Below are 20,810 nucleotides of genomic sequence, written 5' to 3'. Positions count from 1 at the left end.
TGATTCGAAAAGTGCCTCACGATTTAAGGATTCGATTGTTAAGATTCTCGAAACCTAAAGCCCATTTATATAACATAAAATATATTCACATTTAATATTAAAAATAAAGCTTAAACAAACTTGTTTTTGAAAAATAATATATATACTTTTGTCGTTCCATGAAATAGTAAACATGACATGAGAGGAAAAAATAAAAATTATTAAATAAATAAACACGGAGTAAATGAGAGTAAGAATAAACATGAGGAAAGATAGTAACTATAAATAACTAAATCCATTTAAAAAATTGGCATCCAATTTCTCTCCCATTTACCCTCAAACCTTCAAACCCACCTTCAAACCAACCTACCCTAATTCCATTCCAATCTTCAATTTCTTTTCAAATCTTCACCATTCCAAAACGAAATTGTATTCCAATTCATCAAAACTAATCCTCAACAATAGACAAACCTCCAAAAACAAAAATTTCACTCAAAAATCCACAATCTTCCTTGGTAACCTTCCCCTTGCTATCAATTTATCCACCCTCGAAAATTCCTTCCAAACCTTCGGCTCCATTAAGGGTATTTCTTGGATGAAAGCTCGATCTTATGCCTTCATCAAATTCGAAAACATCTCACAAGCCTCTAATTTTGTGAAGGTTATAATGGAACTTTCTTCAGTGGTAAGAGACTTACCGTCGGTTATGCAAAAAAGAGCTTAATTTGAATGTGTTGCCCAAAACCTTTCAACCTTATCAACCTCTTCACTCTACTCCTACTGAACCTGCTATCTGTAACGACCCGTCCTAATCCATCCGGACGAAGTCCATATCGATTACAAACGATTCATAACAGTCGATTACATCGCGAGGTAATTGACCTCTATATGATACATTTTACAAACATTGCATTCGTTTTTAAAAGACAAACTTCCTTTACGTCGAAAGTTGACGGCAAACATACTATTTCATAATACCTCCAACTATAAATGACTTAATAATAATCTTGATGAACTCGACGACTCGAATGCAACGTCTTTTGAAATATGTCATGAATGACTCCAAGTAATATCTCTAAAATGAACAAATGCACATCGGAAGATTTCTTTCATACCTGAGAATAAACATATTTTCAAGTGTCAACCAAAAGGTTGGTGAGTTCATTAGTTTATCATAATCAACCATTTCCATAATTTTAATAGACCACAAGATTTCATATTTCCATTTTTCAATAACATGCAATCTGCATAAAAATCATTCATATGGATTGAACACCTGGTAACCGACATTAACAAGATGCATATAGAATATTCCCATCATTCCGGGACACCCATCGGACATGATAATTTCGAAGTACTAAAGCATTCCAAATTCCAGAATGGGGCTTGTTGGGCCCGATAGATCTATCTTTAGGATTCGCGTCAATTTGGGGGTCTGTTCCCAAATTCTTAGGCTACCAAGCTAAAAAGGGGCATATTCGACTTCGATCCATTCAACCATATAATGTAGTTTCAATTACTTGTGTCTATTTCGTAAAACAGTTATAAAAATAGCGCATGTATTCTCAATCCCAAAAATATATATTGCAAAAGCATTTAAAAAGGGAGCAAATGAAACTCACTCTACAATATTTTGTAGTAAAAATATTCATACGACGAAACTGAACAATGCAGGATTGGTCTCGGATTCACTAACCTATATCATTTGTATTTTCATTAATACAGATAATTGTAATAGAACAAATGTATATATTATTATTAGTGATATACTTTTTATATTAATAACTTATTTATATTTTATCATTTAACTTAATGTATTCATTTTGTAAAATATATAAAAGTGTTAATATAATTAAGTTAGGTATATTAAATACATTTTTTATATATATTAATTGTTTATTGAAACTAGTAATTATATTAATTCTTAAAATAATATTTGTAATAGTAAATATGATAATAATGATGATGCTTATTGTTAATACTAATGGTAATAACATTTATAATGTCATTGATAATAATAATGATATTAATAATAATAGTAATACTTATAATAACATTAATAATAGTTTTTAGTAACAAATAATTAATTATAAATATGTTAATACTACTACTATTTATAAAATAATTCTAATGCTAATAATGATAACTTTTATTATCTTCGTAATATTAATAATAATAATAGTCTTATTCATAATAATATATATATTAGGAACAATAATAATAATAATTATAATACTTGTCAATAATTAATAATGATAGCAATAGCAACAACAAAATAATAATAATAATAATAATAATAATAATAATAATAATAATAATAATAATATTAATAATAATAATAACAACAACAAAAAGATTAACTCTGGTTGCACAGGAGATCAAGAGATCTCTTTTCAAGTCCTATTGAAGTGTAATACCCCTTCAGAATCGACTAACGGCGTATTAACTCTGGTCCCACAGTTATCGGTCACACCCTCTATATGAGACGTTTTCGAAAAGCATTCGCATCAAAATTTAGTAAACGTGGTCATTAAATAAAATATACTTCAAAATGGTTTAATAAAAATGACCAAATGTAAATAATTCCCAAAACATCATTTAAACAAAGGAAAAGACTTCAAAATGTGAATGTATATTATTCATGAGAAAAGTAGTAAACAATGTTGGACTTCACTCAAGTAATAGCAATAAGCAATCATAATGACATCAGCTAGCGGAAGCAATATGTGATGACCCGGAAATTTCTGACCAAATTTAAACTTAATCTTTGTATGATTAACATTTCCGACACGATAAGCAAAGTCTGTAAAACTGAATCTCAAAATTTTTGAACTACTTTTATATATTTAAATACCCTTCGGTTGTTTTCGACGATTCGCGAACAATTATATATAAATAGATACATATATACTATAATTTGAAAAGGTAACAATGTATTAATTGTTTGAGACCGTACATTAAACTTATTGGTTTAAATATCTATTTGAATATATATGATAAGTTGGAATATTTATTATTAAAATTTATTTATAAATAACTTCCAATGTGTATTTAAAAACTGATTTATGTATATTAAAAAGATATATACATATATATAATTTCAAGTTATTTAGTAAACGATAGTAACATTCGTTTATTGATTCGATTGATATTTAGATAAGTTAACTAAAGCATTTAAGATGAACCAGTAAAACACTAATTTGCTACAGTATTTTCAAATTGCTACAGTACTCAAAATACTACAGTATTTTCGAAAATCACTACTTGCTACAGTGAAATTGACTTTGCTACAGTGAATTGCTACAGTAAAAATTGCCTTTGCTACAGTAAACACTATTTTAAAATGTATTTAAACAAATAGCGAGACGATGATTTATAGATGTAAATGACCAAAACACTCAAATGTATAAGTTATATTTTGAGTGATATAATTTAGGGATAATTTAAGGCTATATTTTGACTAAGGTACGTGTCCCAAAATGTAATGTACGAGTTTTCTCAGCGTACGAAGGGACATTCGAAAAACCGGAACCGGGACATAAGTCGAGTGACGACGTACGACTTATCGAAACAAAAATTACAAATCAACTATGCACGAGAATAAAATATAATATATAATTAATTAATTTAAATTATATATTATATATATTATAAAAATATGTCGACGAGCTAGTTGCCAAAACATTGTGAGCTGGAAAAGTTTCCCATGCGATCGCATGGGAATTACACTGCCCAGCCATGCGATCGCATGGCAGTGGAAATCAGGCCAGGTCTATAAAGCTCGCAAGTTTTTGTAACAGACTGAAACCCGGGCTAGTTGTAAGTTGTCCATTTTGCCCTAAGGGATTGTGCTTAGTCTTAAGTGCTTTTATTTTAATTATTTAATTAGTGTTTTATTATATTTGTGTTGTGTCCAGTTTGTGACAAGGGTCCCAGAACAGGTTTGTTTATTTTATTTGGACCTCGTTTGGGTTACCTAATCTTGTGCGAAAGATATCAGATAACTGGTAAATACCCGTGTGTTGTGGGGTATGAGGTTTTAACCCCAAATTAAGTGTGAGACCAGCTAATTTCCTCTCAATTGCTCCCGAACCTTCCTCTCACTCACTCTCACCTAACTTCACCTCCTTCAAACAACCCTAAATCATTTGATCTCGAATTAAAGCTTGATTTTGGTGTCAAATCGTTCCTTATGTTGTTGTGATTCTAACAAGGTAAAGTTTATCTGATTTCGTGATCAAATCAGTGTCAAAATGGGTGTTTTAGTCAAGTTTTATGAAAGTGGGTTTTGATGTCCAAATTGGTTCAATTTGTTGTTGTTTGTTCATAAAAGTTGTGGGTTTATGTTTCTAAATGTTTAGTGTAAAAGATGTAACCAGTTTTGAGGTCAAAAACGTGTCCAAAGTTGAGATTTGGTGATTTTGGGTTGAAACCCGTCACTTTGCTGCTGTTGTAGCTGATGAACTACCTTCGGCCGATGGTCGTTGACCATCGACCGATGGTGAGGACGATCGGCCGATGGACGAGACCATCGACCGATGGTGTATGATTTCTGACCAGCGGATGTAATTTTGACGATCGACCGATTGGGGGAGACCATCGACCGATGGTGTGTTGACGATCGGCCGATGGATGGGACCATCGACCGATGGTCTTAGACAGTGAAAATTTTACTAAGTGTTAAGCATGAAAATTTTAGCGGACGCATTTTTTTACAAATTTGCTATAATTCGCTGTCAGTGTGTCTAATCTTGATGGGAACACTATTCTAACTTGGTTTTTTCTGTTCTCAGGAGAAAAGGACAAGGAGGAAGCTCAGAAATAATAACTGAGCAGTTGCTGGTAATTGGTGAGTGGGTCTATCTACGGATAGAGTTTAAGTAGCATATCATGCTACTGTGGTTGACTCTTTTACCATGCATAGTGTAGGAATTGTTATGATAGAATAATATAGTTTGCCTGATGTTGTATGTGAATTATGTGTACACTGTGTGAATGGCACCAGTCGGGCCTAGGGAGACTGGGGACTCGAGACTATGCCTAGGAGAGGTTAGAGTCCGTATGAGGTCAACCGTGCCTAGGGGAGGTTGGGTCCATAGGCTACTGATTGTGGAGTATAGTGTGAACGATGCATCCCCTGCATCTGGATAACTATACTGTGAATTGAGTAGCAGGGACTATCGGTAGACTCAGGCCCGATCAGCTGAGAGTCGTGTGCTCGTACAAGCCGCCGATCCTCGTATTGTCTTATCGTATGCTAGTTGGTGGTTAGTATGTATTGTTGTTTGTATATAGCTTGTGTGTGGCTTAAGCTATATCTGTTAGATAGATTCCATTCACTTAGCGGTGCGCTAATTCCCCCACATATTCTCCCCTTGCAGGTTTAGGTACTGCTAGTCGGGAAGGGTGCTATTGCAGAAGACATGTTTGACAACCCAACTCTGATGTGGACTTTTGTATAAATAATGTTTTGTGATAACGTAACACCGTTGTGTAAACTTAAACGTAATGACGTGACTTATATTGTGTTTGTTAATAAAGTCTTCCGCTGTGTGTTTAAAAAAAAAAAAATGGCCGGTGTTACAGTTTTGTTCGAATATATTTACTTTTTTTCTCAAAATCTCTCTGTCTCTCAATATATATATATATATATATATATATATATATATATATATATATATATATATATATATATATATATATATATATTATTAAGATTAATATTATTATTATTAATCTTATTATTTTTATTAGTAATATTATTAGTATTATACATAAAATACTACGACGAGGTTATGTCCAAACGATTTCAAAACAAGTTTACGAGCAAGCTAGAGTTAAGGAAATTATGGGTTATTGCCAAGGAGGTTATGGGTAATGTTCGGGGGTATATTTGTGAATCAAACCTAGTGTTTATCATCTCCGTTACGTCTACGTACTTTTCTACAATATTAAATCTCAATATTGATACGTTGAGATCTATGGTTATTCGATACTCTGAGTTTCGATCACATTATGATGAACGACTTTATATGCTGATAAGGTGAGTTTCATATGATCCCTTTTACCCTTTACATTTTTGGGCTGAGAATACATGCAAATACTTTATTAACTGATTTACAATATTTATATGCGTGAGTTTCATTTGCTCACTTTTTAAATGCTTTTGAAATATATATTTTTGGGCTGAGAATACATGCACTTTATTTTAAACACAATGGATACAAGTACATACTAAATTCTACACTGAGTTTGAACCGAAAATCCCTTAGCTTTGGTAACTAGTAACTGCCAGTTATAAGAACTGGTGGGCGCGAGTAGTAGTATATGGATCCATAGGGCTTGACATCCCCGTCTGTTCCAGGTATAGAAACCCTAGCCTGAACTATTAAACAGACGTATGCTATTTGAGGTTAGTACACGTTGGTTTGCGTGTATTGTACATGTTGTTTGCATGTATGTTAAAACAGGGGTACTTATTATAACGTTAAAGTTTAGTTACCAGGGTGCTCAATCTTGTAGAATCTTTTGATAAACGTTTCTGGATGAAACAACTGAAATCTTGTGATCCACCTTTATATACAGATTATACGAAACATTAAAACTATGAACTCACCAACCTTTGTGTTGACACTTGTTAGCATGTTTATTCTCAGGTTTCCTAGAAGTCTTCCGCTGTTTGCTTATATGTTAGACAAGCTATGTGCATGGAGTCTTACATGGCATATTTATCAAGGAAACGTTGCATTCACCAAATTATCACCATGTATCTTATTTTGACTGCATTGTCAATGGAAGTACTATTGTAAACTTATTTACGGTGATTGTCTATATGTAAAAATCATCTGATGTCGAAAACCTTTGATTTAAATATTCATTTATGGTGTGCCTTTTCAAAAGAATGCAATGTTTACAAAACGTATCATATAGAGGTCAAATACCTCGCAATGAAATCGATGAATGACGTATTCGTCCATATGGATTTGGAGCGATCGTCACACAATACCTCTAAGGACCTGAGATAAAAACATGTGAAAAGTCAACAAAATTGTTGAGTGAATCTACAGGTTTAGCAAAACATTTATCGTAAGTTAGGCCACAAGATTTCTTTGAAAGCATCGTAAAAATTATACATTTATCATGAGCACTTGATTATAAGACTTTAACCTGCGGATAGCTCATTCGCTACACGTCTTCCTTTTACCCTTTCTAAGCATACACCGATCAAGTGTACAAGTTACAACTAAATAAGCACCCTTGTGTGTTGGGGCGAGGTTTGTCAAACCTCACGATACCGTCCCTATAAGTTGAGCTTACGTAAAGTAATTAATATAATCAAGCTAAGAGATTTATGATCAAACTCATATGTATATCGTTTAAGTTACTCGTGCCTGATATGTAAAATATTTGAAATAGCATGTTATCTCATCCCAATTGAAAAGTAGTAGGGACTGTAGACTCACCTTTGAAAAGCACAATAAAAGCTTAGTAAAACGGTACGGTAGCTGTGACGACCCGGAAATTTCCGACCAAATTTAAACTTAATCTTTATATAATTCCGACTTGATAAACAATGAATTTTAATAAGTCTTGAACCTCCGAAAAGAGTTTTACACAAGCTTTTGGTCACCCTTTTATGCCGACGATTCACGGACGTCATAACTTGATTTAATTATTTAATTGTTTAATTATTGTGTGTATATATAGATTTATATATATTTAACTTGAAAATAAGATAATTAAATATCTCATTAAGTATATTAACAAAGTATTATATATATTTTTTCATACTACTAATTTAAAGAGTTTTTGAACAATATATATGTTACTATTTAAACGACGTAATTAACTTATGTTAAAATGTATTTACATATAATGTATTACGAGTGTAAATACATCCTTACAAGTATTGAATACACTTTATAATATACCAATACATATAAGGGATAGCTATACTCATATTTCCGTTCAATTTCCTCAAGAATTCTACTCTCATTCATACGGTACTTTTACCCGTATTATACACAGCTTCTAGAAGTATTTACTATTGGTATATACCAATAGAAATCTGCAATTATTTGTGTAATATGTTATCCATGACCTAATCAATTTAATATGTCATGCATGACTTAATACAATTTAACTTATCTTAGATATTTTCACTAAAAGCCAAAATTATAAGCTTATAAATAAGGACCATTTTAACTCATTTTTACTTCACATTTTCTTAAACTAAAAACACACAATTGAATACTCTCATATCATACTTTAATCTCAGCAAATTTCCTCTTCATAATCAAGGTAAAATACTTCTCAAAATCCTTGTTCAATTCCTTGTATAGTTGCTATCTTATTAAACTTATAAAACTTGTAAAAACTAGAACTTGTTTTGGTGAACACCAAGCTTGTTTGAAAAACTAATCTAATCTTTCTAATTTAACTCTAATAACACTTATTTATATGTATTATGATGTTATATTAAGTTAATATAAGAACTTATAACTTGTACATATGAAGAACACCTTGAAACTTAACATATATCCTTTAATCCTCATTCGGTAAAAAGCGGGCTGTTTTGGGTTGGGAATTAAAAACTTATCTTAGACTATGAGTTCGAGGCTCAGACTTTGGAAATATGTTAATATATATAAATAAGACTTCCAGTATTTTTTTCATGATTTTAGACAAAGTGGAAGTATTTTATCAAAAATCATATATTTGGTGGATGCCGGGATTTTTCCAAATCTGTCCACCGACACAAAAAGAGGGTAAAGCTCTAAAAATTACTACTTGGGATGAAATTTTCGAATTGGTTATGTAAAATTTACTTCTTAATTAATCCATAGCAATTTGATTCACTTTAAACGGAGTTGTAATGAGTATTTAGCGAGCAAAACAAAATCTGCTCAAATTAACGTTGTATGGACGAAATTTATATTATAAAAACTATATTAACTATATTCTTGTTAACTTTTCCTATATCCTATATATATTTGGATATGTTATCAGTAGTATAACAAAATATTATAATCTTGGTTAATTCTGTGATTGTATATATGTATAATAATATTCTTGGTACGTCCTGAACACAATAAGTTTACAATACGTTTTGATAAATCCTAAGACAATACGTACACAACACGTGTTAGTTAATTCTAAGACAATACATATACAATATGTCTCTGGGTTGATGCAAATACAATACGTATACAATACGTCGTGGGGTAATTCTAAGATTATATATATATATATATATATATATATATATATATATATATATATATATATATATATACCGATTATTGGACTGTTGGACTTTTCGGACTACTAAAAAAGGACTACTAACAATGGACTACTAACATAAAATGTTAAAAAATATTATATAAGTATTCTATGAACTTGCTTTATTTTATTAATATGTCGTATTATTATCTGAATCGTTATTATTGTTATAGGTTCGTGAATCCAAGAATGACGGTCATATTTTTAATAAGTTGAAAACTTATTATTAATATACTTTTACTACTATGAGTATATAGTCCCATTTTTAAACTCTAAAAATATTTTGGGATGAGAATACATGCATTTTATATTTTACGCCATGGACACAAGTACTTAAAATATATTCTACTTTGAGTTGTACCACCTTGCATATCTTCCCTAATAGCTTGGTAACTAATATTTACATGTTGTAAGAACATGTAAGCGCGAATCCTATTGATAGATCTATCGGGTTTGACAACCCCAACCGGGCTAGTCGCTCTAGTATCGTAAACAGTTGCATAGTACTTCGTTTTTGCTAAACTTGGTACAGTGTAGGAAGATTTCATAATAAAAGGAATATGCCACATTAATGGTTAAGTATGGTTACCGAAGCGCTCAACAACTTATAGAATACTTTTATACACTTGCGAGTGTACATATATTTATAACTATGAAATCTTGTGGTCTATATTTACATCGATGATAAACCTATATATCTCACCAACCTTTGTGTTGACTGTTTACGCATGTTTATTCTCAGGTCCTTAAAAAAGTCTTCCGCTGTTGCATTAACTGAGCAAGTTGTGCATGGAGTCTCATACTTTTATTTAAATAAAGTGTTGTATTCAATAAAACCTTTGTCATGTATTATATTCGACTGTTATGTCACGTATGTAGTATTTGGAAACCGATGTATTTTGGGGATTATTTCTTAAATAATCGCCCACTTGTTTAAAACATGCATTATGTATAATAATGATGTGCTTTTTATGAAACGAATGCAATATTTTCTAAAACGTATCATATAGAGGTCAAATACCTCGCTATGGGACCAATGAAAACGTACTGCGTTTATAGTAATATGGACGGGTCGTTTTAGTTGGTATCAGAGCGGTGGTCTTAGCGAACCAGGTCTTGCATTAGTGTGTCTAACTGATAGTTGTTAGGATGCATTAGTGGGTCTGGACTTCGACCTTAGCTGTATGTCAAAAGTTTTGCTTATCAATTTTTGTCAGAAATTACCTGCTTATCATCTTAAGTCTAGATGCGTCTTACTGCATTCATTGCATAGATAGTGTATAGACAAATTCATATCTTTGCATATCTATTACAGTAAACTTTGTCTGACATCTTTCGAAAAATCCTCCGTAACTTATGGGATTCTGGTATTATAAACACATATGTATATTATGTATTGAGGAATACAAAACTAGTTCTATAATTTATTTCATTTCAAAAACCTTTTCCCTACTCTGTACGAGATGGATCCTTCAATTGGTTCAAGTTCATCGGATTTCGACAGCTATTCCGATATGAATATTCACCTGAGCTCCGAAAGCAGTGTAACCGGAATGGATCGACCGATTAGCCATCATCTATTCTGGATGGATTGGGGATGGGTTCGTAGCCGACTCAGTTAATGGAGACGAGAAGAAGGTGATCCTTTCCATCCACCAAATTTCCCTCTCGGCGAAGAACCTGAAGCACTTACCGGCGAACCAGTCCGAAACACCATTTTCACCCTCATTTCTAGAGTATCTCGCCATGATTATATATTATCTAAACTTCTAGATCTTATTCATCCTCTCATTCCAACCGCCAATCATCCCGATGTACTAGAAGAAGTCAACGAGCTTCGCGCTAGAGTGGTAGCTTTAGAGAATATGATGCAGAACTTACAAGCATCACAAGCCCCACAAGCACCAACTGCACCACCTGCATCTACACCAATGGTACCATTACCACCACCAACAACATCCGCATCGCAAGCCCCGACATCACAATTTGTCCCACGAGCATCAACGTCATACGCCCTGTAGATATCAAGGAATACCAACAGCATCAAACGATGAAGTATTGATTCATAACTTCATCGGAGAAATATTCTACGGTGATTATGTAATCTCTAAAGTTTTAGAGATTATTTATTCTAATCATAACCGTAAATCAAGATGAGTGGATGGATAGAGATGATAGAGGGGAGAATAGAAACCCTGACAGGAATGGTGCGTGCGTTACAAAATAGACTTGTTATACAAGCAGCACCAGCAGTACCGACAGCATCACCAGTACCAGCAGCACCTACAACATCACAAGCTCCACCAGTTCCATAATCACCGACTTCATCACAAATCAAGAACGAGCATATTGTATCAACGAGTTATGAAGTATTAACTCATTCCCTCTGGAAAAAAAATTTATATGTATATTATATATATATATATGAGTTTCTAAACCACAATATATATTTTTGTACTAAGCTATTAGGTGTGAATGTTAAAGGGTAGATACTACTCAGTTAATTCATATTACTAATATGCTATGATGTACATCCTTCGTTAATGACTTAACAATCATTAATTATAATCTCTGCTTCAACTCAATAGATTCCATTTCATAATAAACCAAGTGTATTGTTCGAGTACGTGTTAGATTTCACACTTTCATTTTCGATGTACTCGAAACTTTCTAGAAAACGTCATTCGTGTCTTGCGAAGTTCACAAGAATTCTACGAACACCAACATCAATCACCGAGGAAATATCAATAAAAATGAATAATGAAGTATTGATTCATAATTTCATTTACGTTGAAGAAATACTCCGCAAAAATTATATAATCTCTAAAGTTTTAGGGGTTATTCATTTCTAATTCCAGCCGAAAATCAAATGAGCTTAATTTAATATTAACTCATCAAATCTGTATTACATCTGAAGAAAATATACATATATTTTCATAAAGACTGTAATAAAAATTCTCCTGTACCAAAATATTACTTGTGAAACTTTTAACAGGTAGGTAATACCTGAGAGATATATAAATTCACAATTAATATATTACATTCTTCGAATCTGATTCAGCAATCATCAACTATACTCACTACTTTCACAACGATATACATTCTTTCATAGAAATCAAAACAACCGTTCTCATTCAAATTCAATTTCATATTCTAATTTTGACATATCAGAGTCAAGTCAAGACTCAACGGGTGACATCACTCTTAAATCTCTACATCTTTCAAAGCTATACTTTGACTTCAAAACTGTGCTAAAACATCACTTCTATTCATTAAACCCATAAAACAATTTTTGTGTTATTCAAAAATTCATCGCAATCTACATTCAAACTCTTCATGATTCTTGAAAACACCTCAATTAAGAAACAATCGAGATGATGATCCAACCACATGTTATCCATAATCATGCATCTAGAAAACTCTCGGAACCTAAGTAGAAGTTTAACACAAATCCGTGAGCCATTAGCGTTGTTGTTGCCTAAAATAACCTTGCAATTCCTTTTCAAAGTAGCCAGTTTTATCACAGCTCCAGCAAGTCAACTTCGACTTTTCAGTCGGATTAACCGTATTATAACCTCAATATATATGTTGCCCTTTCGCCATCGTTACTGGAGCACCTTTTATATTCCACTATATTATCAGCAGATGTACCAGCAACTTCGGCTTTAGTCTCTCTGAAAATATCTATATTATTCATGAAACCCCATCATGTACTCACCTACATCCTGTAACAATAATTGTCATACCAATTATCGAGAATCATAAATCATCAATCTCGAATCTTACAGCGTTTTCACTTCAATTATATGTATACATATAATGTGTAACTCCTGGAAATTTTGATCTTCAATTCTGAATTTCTGAAAAGCACCCAGTCTACGAATCAATACCCTGAATTTTGAAAAAAAGCTGAATGAAGCAGTAGAAATTGTAGACAACCGTAACAGTCAAAAGTTTGATGATAAAGAATAGTGTGTTGGCAAAGCTCGGAAAAAGAGAAGGTTTGGAATTGGAAAATGGATTGAGCAAACCATGAAGGAGGCTGTGGACAAATCACAAAGACTAAATCTGCCTTCAAAGAATCCAAATGATTCAGTGTCTGCTGAAGTATTTAGCGAATACCTTGCTCCTTACTCTCAACTCTTGCGGACAATATTCTTCATCATCCTCTGATCTTAGATATTCTAAGATATCATCATATCTATCATTATAAATATCTTCGATGTTTCTGAAGATATCTTCATAACTATTGTTATCCGAAATCATTTACCTCTTCGCGCTATCTGTGTTACATCATAAAAGAAACTATTTTAGTTTCTAAATTCTGAAACCTTCGAGTTTAAAATATGAATGTTTTTGAAGTAGTGTTGGGAACCGAAGCATGAGTTAGTATAATATAATGACACTTGATCAACGTGATTATATTACAGTAAGTCATGCTGAGTTTCTAATGAAAGATGATGATTCACAGACCATAACGTCATCATGTGCCATGTTACACGACTCTTACATTCAATCTAATCTCTAAACATATCAAGAATATATTCTCTTGATAGTTCTATCTTTTCCTTTGGATTCTGGTAATTTCACAAGTCAAATTGTGCTATTACAATTTCTCTCTTAGAGTATTAGCTATGTTCATTTCGAATTTCATATCTATGAATTCTAGACCATTATTCGCTTGACTTGAAGTCGGGAAAAGAAGACGGAAGCATGAAACTCCAAAATATAAGGAAAAATATAAGCACGACGACAACGCAGAAATTACAAACCGTGTATATCGATGCGTATAGCAATATAAAGACACGGGAAAACTATGAACACTATAAACCCAAGAGCATAGTAGAAATTAACGGATTCCTCCGGTGGAAGATGAAAAAGAAGAATGACAGATGTGATAGTGAAGAATATATCAAGAATTAGAACTGGATGGAGCATATTGACGAATGTTTTAGAATTACGAAAAAAGGAAGAAAGTATAAAAGATGGGAGATGTGGAAATAAGGAAACGTAGGAGGTTGATTTATAGTAAAATATCCGACAGAGAAATCGAGACAGATTATTGCATTAAAGCGAAGAGGATCATAATTTCCTTAATCGCCAAAAAATCAAATCTTATATAGATTACAAAGATTTTCTTTAATTCGGAGATCAACCGTGATGACGTCAAAAGATAAGACGAATCCCTATTTTCTCATTTCACTCTTTTACGATAGCTTCACTCATACGTTTCGAGTAATCGAATTATTTTATCCATATTTCTCAATCATGATAAAACCATATGAATCAACTTATATTCGTCATAATAACATTCTTATTGTTAGCCATGACGACCTCGATCAAATTTCGGGACGAAATTTCTTTAACGGGTAGGTACTGTGACGACCCGAAAATTTCCGACCAAATTTAAACTTAATCTTTATATAATTCCGACTTGATAAACAATGAATTTTAATAAGTCTTGAACCTCCAGAAAGAGTTTTACACAAGCTTTTGGTCACCCTTTTATTCCGACGATTCACGAACGTCATAACTTGATTTAATTGTTTAATTGTTTAATTATTGTGTATATATATAGATTTATATATATTTAACTTGAAAATATGATAATTAAATATCTCATTAAGTATATTAACAAAGTATTATATATATATTTTCATACTACTAATTTAAAGAGTTTTTGAACAATATATATGTTACTATTTAAACGACGTAATTAACTTATGTTAAAATGTATTTACATATAATGTATTACGAGTGTAAATACATCCTTACAAGTATTGAATACACTTTATAATATACCAATACACATAAAGGATAGCTATACTCATATTTCTGTTCAATTTCCTCAAGAATTCTACTCGCATTCATACGGTATTTTTACCCGTATTATACACAGCTTCTAGAAGTATTTACTATTAGTATATATACCAATAGAAATCTGCAATTATCTGTGTAATATGTTATCCATGACCTAATCAATTTAATATGTCATGCATGACTTAATACAATTTAACTTATCTTAGATATTTTCACTAAAAGCCAAAATTATAAGCTTATAAATAAGGACCATTTTAACTCATTTTTACTCCACATTTTCTTAAACTAAAAACACACACTTGAATACTCTCATATCATACTTTAATCTCAGCAACTTTCCTCTTCATAATCAAGGTAAAATACTTTTCAAAATCCTTGTTCAATTCCTTGTATAGTTGCTATCTTATTATACTTATAAAACTTGTAAAAACTAGAACTTGTTTTGGTGAACACCAAGCTTGTTTGAAAAACTAATCTAATCTTTCTAACTTAACTCTAATAAAACTTATTTATATGTATTATTATGTTATATTAAGTTAATATAAGAACTTATAACTTGTACATATGAAGAACACCTTGAAACTTAACATATATCCTTTAATCCCCATTCGGTAAAAAGCGGGCTGTTTTGGGTTGGGAATTAAAAACCTATCTTAGACTTTGAGTGCGAGGCTCAGACTTTGGAAATATGTTAATATATGTAAATAAGACTTTCAGTAATTTTTTCATGATTTTATACAAAGTGGAAGTATTTGATCAAAAATCATATATTGGGTGGATGCCGGGATTTTTCCAAATCTGTCTACCGACACAAAAAGAGGGTAAAGCTCTAAAAATTACTACTTGGGATGAAATTTTCGAATTGGTTTTGTAAAATTTACTTCTTAATGAATCCATAGCAATTTGATTCACTTTAAACGGAGTTATAATGAATATTTAGCGAGCAAAACAAAATCTGCTAAAATTAACATTGTATGGACGAAATTTATATTATAAAAACTATATTAACCCTATATCCTATATATATTTGGACATGTTATCAGTAGTATAACAAAATATTATAATCTTGGTTAATTATGTGATTGTATATATGTATAATAATATTCTTGGTACGTCCTAACACAATAAGTATACAATACGTTTTGATAAATCCTAAGACAATACGTACACAATACGTGTTAGTTAATTCTAAGACAATACGTATATAATACGTCTCTGGGTTGATTCAAAGACAATACGTATAAAATACGTTGTGGGGGTAATTCTAAGATTATATATATATGTGTGTGTGTGTATATATATATATATATATATATACCGATTATTGGACTGTTTGACTTTTCGGACTACTAACAAAGGACTACTAACAATGGACTACTAACATAAAATGTTAAAAATTATTATATAAGTATTCTATGAACTTGCTTTATTTTATTAATATGTCGTATTATTATCTGAATCGTTATTATTGTTATAGGTTCGTGAATCCAAGGACGACGGTCATATTTTTAATAAGTTGAAAACTTATTATTAATATACTTTTACTACTGTGAGTATATAGTCTCATTTTTAAACTCTAAAAATATTTTGGGATGAGAATACATGCATTTTATGTTTTACGCCATGGACACAAGTACTTAAAATATATTCTACGTTGAGTTGTACCACCTTGCATATCTTCCCTAATAGTTTGGTAACTAATATTTACATGTTGTAAGAACATGTAAGCGCGAATCCTATTGATAGATCTATCGGGTTTGACAACCCCAACCGGGCTAGTCGCTCTAGTATCGTAAACGGTTGCATAGTACTTCGTTTTTACTACACTTGGTACAGTGTAGGGAGATTTCATAATAAAGGGAATATGCCACATTAATGGTTAAGTATGGTTACCGAAGCGCTCAACAACTTATAGAATACTTTTATACACTTGCGAGTGTACATATATTTATAACTATGAAATCTTGTGGTCTATATTTATATCGATGATAAACCTATATATCTCACCAACCTTTGTGTTGAATGTTTACGTATGTTTATTCTCAGGTCCTTAAGAAAGTCTTCCGCTATTGAATTATCTGAGCAAGTTGTGCATGTAGTCTCATACTTTTATTTAAATAAAGTGTTGCATTCAATAAAACCTTTGTCATGTATTATATTCGACTGTTACGTCACGTGTGTAGTATTTGGAAACCGATGTATTTTGGAGATTATTTCTTAAATAATCGCCCACTTATTTAAAACATGCATTATGTATAATAATGATGTGCTTTTTATGTAACGAATGCAATATTTTCTAAAACGTATCATATAGAGGTCAAATACATCGCTATGGGACCAATGAGAACGTACTGCGTTTATAGTAATATGGACGGGTCGTTTCAGTAGCTGGACGATCACAACCGTAAAACGCAACCTAATCAAATAGGTTACCTTAAGTAAATACATAAGTCACACTATGTCAACTCATAGTGTACGCGTAGTCCTAGTGCTTAGACTGACTCAATTAAGCAAGCAAAAGTCAACTAATCCAAGCAAGTCAACCAAAGTCAAACCAAAATATTCTAGATTATTCCAATTAATAAAAAAAAAGTATATATATGGGAGTCGGCCAAATAATAAAAAAAAGAAATTAAATTGAATTTGTTTTAAAAAGGAATGTGTATTTTTCTTGGAGCCCAAGTTTTTTTAAGCCTATAAATACCCCCCATATGTTTTCATAAATCCTCATTCACAAATTGGGAGCTTCTTCAAAACCCTAAAATATTTGTAAGATTTTTCTTTTCTTTTTCTTTCTTTTTTCGAATTTGTTTCTTTCTTTTTATTTCGGTCGGCCGAAAAACAAACAAAAATAAGTAAAATAGTTTTGCAATTTATAAAATTTTTCTAAATACATGATAATTAGCTATATGATAAATAAAGTTTATAAAAAATAATTTTCCAGATTTATGAATCGATTTACTAATTTTTATAAAATTGTTTGTGTTTCTATTCGGCCGATACATAAATAAATATATAATAAATATATATCTAGTTTATTAAATTATATATTATGCATGATAATTACTACTAATTAATATAAGATCTAGGAAAAATAATTTTACTAATTTATGATTTTATTTTATATTTTTAATTAATTAAAAACAGTTTATTAAGTGTGTGTGTGTGTGTGTGTGTATATATATATATATATATATATATATACGGTGTACAAAATTATTTATAAAAATAGGAAAAAGGTTAAGTAAATTATATAATTATTTTTCCAGTAAATTATAATATTAAACTTAATTATTTAGTTCAGTACATAATTTATAAAATTTAAATTCGAATTTATATAGATTAATACTACTTTTGAAAGCCGAAAATCATTAAAAATTGGAATAAATAGCAAACAAATATAATAAATAAATATATACTGATGAAAACTCTTATTATTAATATTCTAAGGTAAAACATATTTTTATATATTATTTTGATCAATAGGATAATTATTTTCATTATATTATATATTTGATATATATATATATATATATATATATATATATATATATATATATATATATATATATATATATATATATATTAGATTTAAATAATTTAAACACATAAAAATATTAAAAATAATTTTTACAGAATGTATTTAGTTATTAAAAGTTATTAGCGTCGAAAATTTGATTTATATATTAATGTAGGTATTTAATCTATATTTACTTACTATTCGGTTATTATTAATATAAATAAAAGGATAGAAATTGAGTAAAACATTAAAAATAATAATAAACTTTTAGAAACTGTTTAGAATAGTGTTAGAACTTATAAAAATAATTTTAGTAATTATTGTAATATTATTTATAATTAAATACGAATATCTAATAATTAGTCTTATAAAAGTGATGAAATTCGTAATAAAAATATAGAATAATAATAAAAATATATATATAATTTTTATAAGTTTTATAAACTTGTAGGAATCTGTGAAAAATATAAAATTATATTTTTGGGTCAAATTTATATTTATCCCATAATTAAGTTTGTATTAGATGTAAATCGAAATTAAATAAGGAAATAAGTATATAAATAAATATTAAATAAGATAAAATCTTATCTAAAGTTTTTATATGATTATATTACCTATTTTAATCAGTAGAAAAATAAGGAATATTATTTTTAATATAATTTAGATATTTACTTAATTTAAAATAATTAGAGATAATAAGATAATTATGAATTATAAATAAATAAATAAATAAATATAGTAATTATATTTAATTATTAATAGAATACTTTGGTTATTATAAAATAATTAAAAGTTTATAATACTAATTATAGTAATACATTATAATAAATAATTATAGGATAATTATTAATACTTTTATAATAAATTTGAATTAAATATTGGGTCATTAATAAATATAATATAATAACCTAGATTATGACTTAAACTTAATGTGAAGGTTATAGTCGAAAGATAAGTGCACTATATGCGAACCTCACCGCTACTTACTGCCTATGGTGGTCCTTGTGGATCTCGAATGCCAAGACATAGATTCTGGTCAAGAGTCCTGGGCGCCCGGTAACAACAGGTCATCAGAGTGACTTATCTGATTGCAACGGGGTTTGAGCAAAGTTGTACAACGTCTTGCTAAAGATTATAACCCGAACTTTCTATAATTGGAAGTTACTAAGAGTGAAAACTTTTCATAAATAGTAACCTTCCGAAAATGGAATTTCTTTTAAAAAAACCATTATCATTAGTATAGTTATTATACTTAAGTCTATTAGACAATATCTGATCATATATTATGTCTCTAGGTTGAGATCTCGATCACGTTCTTCCATTCAATTCATTTCTGTTGTGGATTAACTCTTCTGTGCTACTAAAGTGAACTTCATAGCCCCTCTTTTACATATTTTATTGAATTTTATAAATCATGGGGTGAGACACATGCTTGTATTTTAAATGATTTACAATTTAGACACAAGTGCCTAAACTTTTTGATATGCAACTTCGTGAGATTTTTGTTAACTTGTATTCTTACATGCAAATCCCCGCTATAATATCGTTAATTGCTGGAATTGAAATGTTGCAAGCTTAATTATTATGAGTAGACAGATTGAGAGTGACGTCTCTACCCATTGACCGATCGTCAAGGGGGTACATAATAATGATTACCGACACCCGTACAGTGTCAGGGGTTAATGTTTAGCTCGATATTATAACTCATGGCATATTGAATATTTTGATATTTTGAAATAAATCTTGTGGTCTAAACTTATTAATTATAAAACCTATGATATTCACTCAACCATTGTGTTGACATTTTAAGCATGTTTTTCTCAGGTGAAGAATAACTTATGTGCTGCCCTATGTTGTTTTGCTAGCTGATGCATTGAAGTTCGCATTATTTATATCTTAGCATTTGTTAAACATTTATTACATTTGGGTATACCATGTAAAACAATTTCATTTCCGCTGCAATTAAACTATTGATTCTATTAAACGTCTCATTTGGAGTCGTTCTCGTTTATATTCTTGTGTGGTGATATTGAAATGTCATATTTACCCCCGGCCCTATTTGGGGGTATGACAAAAGTGGTCAACTAAAGTCAACCATATCAGTAGGTCATGCAATCTTAGTCAACATGCCAATCCTAAGTCAACTAACATGTTTTAGCTCACAGTTTATCGGGTACACGTTCACATTATATCGTATAGCATGAAGTTC

Source organism: Rutidosis leptorrhynchoides, chromosome 6 (genome assembly GCF_046630445.1).
Source record: "Rutidosis leptorrhynchoides isolate AG116_Rl617_1_P2 chromosome 6, CSIRO_AGI_Rlap_v1, whole genome shotgun sequence".
Lineage (NCBI taxonomy): Eukaryota > Viridiplantae > Streptophyta > Magnoliopsida > Asterales > Asteraceae > Rutidosis > Rutidosis leptorrhynchoides.
Note: the sequence above shows the minus strand (reverse complement) of the source record.